This window comes from Gavialis gangeticus, unplaced genomic scaffold (genome assembly GCF_001723915.1).
Source record: "Gavialis gangeticus isolate Ggan-Ray unplaced genomic scaffold, GavGan_comp1, whole genome shotgun sequence".
Lineage (NCBI taxonomy): Eukaryota > Metazoa > Chordata > Crocodylia > Gavialidae > Gavialis > Gavialis gangeticus.
In genome coordinates this window covers 239,911,171-239,918,378 of record NW_017729032.1, presented here as the reverse complement: position 1 = coordinate 239,918,378, position 7,208 = coordinate 239,911,171, and positions in this window count along the sequence as shown.

The window sequence follows — 7,208 nt, the reverse complement described above, 5'->3', positions numbered from 1 at the left end:
GGTCAGGCATTATTAGTAAAATGGTGCAGGATCACAAATAAAATTAATCCATTAAAATGGCTGAGTTCAGATCAGTAGATTGTTGAGGGACAGGCATGATAAGTGGTTTAGAATATTATTTAAAATGCAAATCCCAGCCTTGACTCAATAATTTTTTCAAGGAAATACAATGAGAAACACTTTAGAATTTAAAGACTGTATTTTCAATGAATATTAATACCCAAATGCTTGCATCGCAAAGGTAAGTGACCTGAGACCTTATGTAGTGTACAAAGTAGATGCTTAGGTAGAAAAGCCCATTTTTTTTTGTCAGAAAATGGAGACACTATTCTATAGGCTGGTTTTTGTTCCTTGTAGAGGTCAAATGAGTGTCTGCTTGAAAAATTCATGATCCAGAAAAGGTAATTTTTAATGAATATTTATGAGAGATGTCCTTTCTTATCAGAGCTCTGCAAGTTTTCAGAAGCTTGCCACTAAGAGTGGCTTCTGAATTTTAGCAAAAACCCATGAATCAAAACTTAGAAAATAGTCATGTTACATTTTCATTCAGCTGATTATGGCTTTTCTTGTTATATATTCTCTGGCTTCTCTCTGGCTTCATTGTATATTAAGATCCATTACAATGGTGTTTGTAACATCTCCCTTGCAGTCTTCTCTAAACTGACTGCTCATATTTTAAGAAAAGTTATGTTTAGCATTCAGTCTACTATTTCAGGGTTTATTGCTCCTAAAATATTTTTATGGTAAAATTAGTTTGATCTAGCAACTGTAGGTCTCTATAATAAGTGAAAAAGTTTGTTATTTTTACATTATTATTAGTAATTTTAATTAGTTAAAAGTTTATGATCTTATGAAATTATGGTAGTAAGCCTAGAAAATAACTAAAATGCTGCATTCTTTTTTTGACTAAGTAGGCACTAAAACTCGCAATGATTTCCAAAAGTATAATTTGTAGTTTTTAAGGTTGCATTTAAAAAATATATATTGTTGCCTACTACTGCCTAGAAGCTGCAGTTGAGATCAGGGTCCCAATAGCTCAGAACCTGCATGAAAATGCCCAGAAGAAATGCTACATGGGCAAAAACACAGAGATGGAAGTGGATACTCAGAAAAAATAAACGACTTGCATAAGGTCACATAAAAAGTCAGTGGCAGAGCTGTGAATATAACCATGTCCAAGCCACAATAATAGAATCATAGAAAGTTAGGGTTGGAAGGGACCTCAGCAGTAGGCCTGTGCGAAGTGGCTAGTATTTGCTTCAGATTTGGATTCAGCCGATTCGGGGGACAGTGATTCAATTCTGTGATTCGAACCAATATCCCGAATTGATTCGGCTGAATCTGATTCACACAGGCCCTATCCCCTGCCTGCTCTCCCAGCCCTGTCAATGTCTGCCTCACCTGGCTCCAGCCTCCTGGCTTTTTTTTTTTTAAAAGCCCTACACTCACCAGCTCCTGTCAGGCAGGGGGGTTATCCCCACTGCCCCCCACTGCTCCGTGTTGCATGGAAGGGCTCTGCCATGAGTCCCAAGGGATGACAAGGTCGAATGGTTATAAACTACTGCAAGACTGTTTCAGGCTGGACATAAAGAATTTCTTTACTGTTTGAGCCCCAAGGTCTGGAACAGCCTGCCATCGGAGGTGGTTCAAGCACCTATACTGAACACCTTTAAGAGAAAATTGGAAGCTTATCTTGCTGGGATCCTATGACCCCAGCTGACTTCCTACCCTCTGGGTGTGGGGCTGGACTCGATGATCTTCCAAGGTCCCTTCCAGCCCTAATGTTTATGAAATCTATGAGCCTTCATCTCCCACCTGCTCTCCCAGCCCCCCCTCCCCACCATGGCTACCCTGCCTGGCCCTAGCTCCTGGTTCTTTAAAAAAAGAAAAAAAAATAGGCCCCTTCTCACTGGCTCCTGCCACATGAAAGGGGTGATCCCCACTGCCTCATGCTGTGTGGGGGAGGCTCTGCCATAAGCCCCCAAGCCCTGATGGTTGCTGCAGCAGCCAGTGAGTGTGGGGCTTTAATTTTTTTTTTTTAAAAGCTGGGAGATGGGGTCAGGTGGGGCAGCCATGGTGAGGTGGAAGAATGGGTGGGGGATGGCAGAGCCCCCATACACAGCATGGGGCAGTGGGGGCAGAGGGGATAGCCCCCCCACCAGGCACAGCGTGTGAGTGGGAGCTCTTTCTTTCTTTTTTTAAAGAACTGGCAGCTGGGGCCAGATGGGGCAGCCATTGATAGGGCTGGGAGAGCAGGCGGTGGTCAGGGGGCACTCATGGGTTGGGGGGAGCAGGCAGGGGAAGGGGCCTGGTAGGGGTCCCCCCATGATCCCCTCCCCCCTCCAGCCCTCCTCCCCCTTCCCCCTGCATACCGGCATGGAGTCTGGGCCTAGCTCCCTGTGGCAGCAAGTGGGGACTGCCTAAATCTCTGAGGCTCTCCAAATCTTTTCTAAATTAATTTGGAGAGCTTCAAATTGATTCAGACCTTTTCACTGGTCTCCTGATTCACTTTGGATTCAGAGAGTCGGCCGCCAAATCAGGCTGAATCTCCCCTGAATCGAATCAGCACCTGAAGTTTGACACAGCCCTACTCAGCAGGCCATCCAGTCCAAAGCCCAAAGCCCAAAGCAGGACCATCCCAAAAAGGGCTGTGTGAATCTTTGGTCCCTGATTCGATCTGGTGGAGATTTGGCCTGATTTGGTGGCTGAATCTCTGAATCCAAATTGAATCAGGAGACCCTTTAATCTCTCCAAATCGAATCAGAACCCTCCAAAACAATTTGGAGAGATTCAGAAAGACTCAGAGATTTGGACATAGACACAGCTTTAAATGTTTTTCTATATACCTCAAGGTACCAGGCAGCTTGTGAATTCTGTGATACTGAGGCAGATGGAACATCCCACAGGAGTGTGGGGAACTCCCCAGCATGCTCAGCAGCAGACCTAAAATTGGATCGGAACGACTTTTGGTCCACTTCTGGGTCCACCAGGGAGTGTGCTGGGCACCCCCCCGAACCCCGATGGCTGGATCTGGGGGGGGCACCCAGGGTCCCCCCATAGCCAATCACTGAGCCAGGAGGCAGAGGGCAGCCCCTCAGTACACTCCCTAGCAGGCCCAGAATTGGACCCAACATACTTCTGGTCTACTTCTGGGGTCCCTGCCGAGCATGTGGGCACACTCCCCCTCCACTCCTGTGGGACGCTCCATCCACCCCAGCATTGTAGTGTTCACAAGTGATGTCTGGTACCTTGAGGTATGTGGAAAAAACATTTAAAGCTGTGTCTATGGCCGAATCGCTGATTCTCTGAATCAGCATTGAATCTTCAGATTTGGATTTGGCCGAATCCAATCAGGAACAGTGATCCGAATCAATGAATCAAATCACTGTCCCCGATTCAGGCTGAATCTGAATCGAATACAGCCCATTTCACACACCCTTAATCCCAAACTACATCATCCCAACCAAAGCTTTGTCTAGCTGTGTTTTGAAAGTCTCCAGGGATGGAGCTTCCACCACCTCTCTGGGTAACCTGTTCCAGTGTTTTACTACCCTCTTAGTGAAAAAATTCTTCCTAATATCTAACCTAAACTTCCCTTGCTTCAGCTTAAGACCATTGCTCCTTGTTCTGTCATCTGCCACCACGGAGAACACGCTAGGTCCATCCTTTTTCAACCCCCGCCCTGTCAAGTAGTTGAAGCTGTTAAGTCCCCTTTCAGCCTCCTCTTCTCTAGACTGAATAAGCCCAGTTCCCTCAGTCTTTCCTTATAAGTCAAGTTCCTCACCCCCCTCACCATTTTTGTTGTCTCCCACTAGACTTTCTCCCATTTGTCCACATCCTTTCTGTAGTGGGGAGGGCAAAACTGAACACAGTATTCCAGATTTGGCTTTACCAGTGCTGAATAAAGGGGAATAATCACATACAACCTGGTATTCTAGCCAATGGAGTCTGCTGTCATTCAATAAATCAACCTCTACTTAAAAAATTACAAGACAGATGTTACTATTTATACCAGATACGTAAGTACAAGGAAAATTAACCTACTGAACCAGGAGCCTAATATTGAATTATAATTGGACTTGTATAGTCTTCTCTTCTACTCCTGTTGCACCTAAAATTTTTCATTATGTTGTTTAAAATACTTACTTATGAAGGAGATATTTACTCTGCTGCACCACTTACACTAATTCATGAAAAGCCAGTCCATATCATTAGTGTTGTAACTTGCAGACGTCCACCTGTTGCATGTTTATAAGAAGATACATTCACTCTGCAAACACCTCTAACTGGTATTGCTATCAGAAATCATTTTAACACAGGTTGTAAATGCAAATGTGTTAGACTTCACACTTTTTACTAAACTCTGGTAACAGATGGGTATCAATTTACTTTGAAAGAACCACCCTACTATTATGCGGAAATCTGTTATGTTAAATGTAGGAGATACTAATTTGTTGGTCAACAATGTGGTGAGGGGAGCTTATAGTCACGTTTATTTTTTTGGCACCTTCTATATTTCCATTGTTAATGCTTTATCCAAAACTAAACTTTTGTACACTTAAATACAATATAAATGCATCATCCTTCCCATCTTTACATCTGTTAGCCAAAGTCAAAACTGGTACATCCTACTCTCCTAAAGTAGGTAGGTTTCTAGTGGATTTTGTGCAGAAGAATGTAATGGCTATACAGATCCAGTTCCCATATTCAAAGATGTAGACTCTTCACTGTCTTCAAGCTATGCTTCCCAGGCAACAGCAGTTAAAATCTTTCTGCCTCCATAGCCCTAGGCTGTTATGATCCTGTGTTAATATTATGAGTTCCCAGATTATTGAACAAGGTATCAAAATGTGAGTGTTTAGACTGTATTATTGATAATATGTAGGGTGAGGTACATGAAATACATTTCTCTTACTGAGCCCTCTTTATGTAACTTGGTGTCAGCAGCTAATTCCATAATTAGTCTCAATTTTAAACAAATTTGTCCCAGAATGCTGTAAATTTCAGAAATCATGGATGTAGCATGAAGTGAACAGATAGCCAATTAGCAAAAGAAAATAATCATCCAGTGTGAAAAACTGCAGAAAGCAGTAACTGGGTACAAGTTGTGAATTAAATACATTATTAAAGTTTAAACTACTTCCTTCAGACTGTATCTCCCCAAATTTTAACTTTTTTCTCTCTACATGTGCCTCACCAATGTGTTTAATATTTACTTAGTTAAAAAATAGGTATACCATGAGGATTTAACGTGAAACTCATGTGACAATATTACAAATATTTTCCCATGTACAATAAGATCTGGAAATGAAAAGCAGTCTTAAATCCAATTTAATTGTCACTAGGAAATTTCTCCAAGTAGTATTTATTCCATGCCTTGCTTTGTAAATTTTAGCAACTAGCATTGATTATGCTGTTTTTAGTGTCCAGTAAAGTTATGAATTTTTGATCCCAGCCCCATTTCTGAAGGTGATTTGTAGATTTCTCTTGAGCATAAGGGTTGTGAAGTCAAAAAGATTATTCTGTGAAAAGTGTTTGCTTACCTGTATTCATGATTTTCTGTCCTGTATCATTTTCCTGTGATCATTCATCATTCTGGAACCCAGTTTTGTCTAGATTCACCCACATAGTTTCCATGATGACATTTGGCATGCTGGATGATATAAGCTACTTTCGAGGATACATGTATGTAGGGTCTGTGGATTCTGCTGGTTTTACTGTGGGGGGGTTGTGATTTTAGTTGCAGTGGAGATGTGTTGACAGGTTTGGTGTAACACAGAAAGGTACGCCCTCTTCAGTCCAAGGGATGTCAGCAGGTGCAGGTATCCTATGGGAGACATAGCTTCTTAGCCATATGCAGCTCAGCTCCTTTTTCTACTGAGCAGAGAGCCAGGACACATAGTGTTTCTTAACTATATACAGGTTTAATATTATAAAATAATATTAAACTTATAATCACAAACTTATACATATATATATATATATTTTTTTTTTTTCAGATAATCATTTACCAAAGCAAATCCCTAATTAAACCTGAACTCAAGTATACACCTAGCTCCCTGACGCCTTCAGGTTAGACTGAAGCCCTTGCCCCTCATTCAGAGCCCTCCCAGCCAGAGGGGAAAGGCACTCAATGATAAAACAGAGGTTAGCTGATGGACCAATAACAAGAACATCTGACAGTGATGCATCAATAATTAAACATTCATAAAAGGGTCACATCAAATACAACATATATATACCCAATAATAACCAATATAAACTAACGACACAAATGCCTAACGATGATAGGAATACACACATGCACAAAGGTTACATCAAATAAGACAGCTATGCATCAGACAATCAGTACAACAAATACAAATGCAAGACAGCTTAAAACCCTCTTCTAATACAATAATAAAGGCACAGGGCTACAACAAAATCCCAGTAACACAAAAAAAACAAACAGACCCCAACAGTGGCACAGCAGCTGTGCCCAGGAAGAAGCAACAACCCAGTTAGGGGACCCCATCACCAAACAGGACACCCTGATCCTCACTGGGGATACTCAGTTGCCAGGGCCCTTAACCTGAGAACGGCCCTTAACAAACAGGAATCCTGGATCCCTTGTTATACCCCAGGGTGAATTGTCCCTTCCCATCAAGGGCTTCCCCTCAGCTTCCCCTGTGGGAATCCCCTTCCTTGATGACTCATGACTCCCAGGCTTGAAGGGGTTGGATTCATCTCCAGCAGTATATGTTGGAAGGGCGAGGTATCCCTTCTCTGTGGGAAGGCCCAAGCTGCCTTATGCAGCTCTCCCAGCCTGTCAGCCCGCTCTCCTCCCCATGCACCATCCTGTGCTCTGAAGGGGCACCTGCCTCATGCGGGTAGGGGTGGGAGCCTGAGCTACTAAGGGCAGCCTTTGGCATCCTGTTTGCTCTACGGTTCTGTGCACTGTTCTGTGCACCTATGGCCCTGCTCCTGCCTCATGCAGGGTTGGAGACCTGCCCTGCTTTGTGCAGTCACTGAAGTCCCTTTCAGCTTTATCAGCCCTATGCACTGCTCCATGCTCTGAATGGGGCTCGGCTTCTGCCTCACAGAGGGCTGGAGACCTGCGCTGCCTTGTGCAGCTGCTATGGTCTCATTAGCTCCCAAACCCTTCATGCACCATTCTGTGCTCTGGGCCTTCAGCCCTGTGCACTGGTCTGTGCTCCGTATGAGGCTTG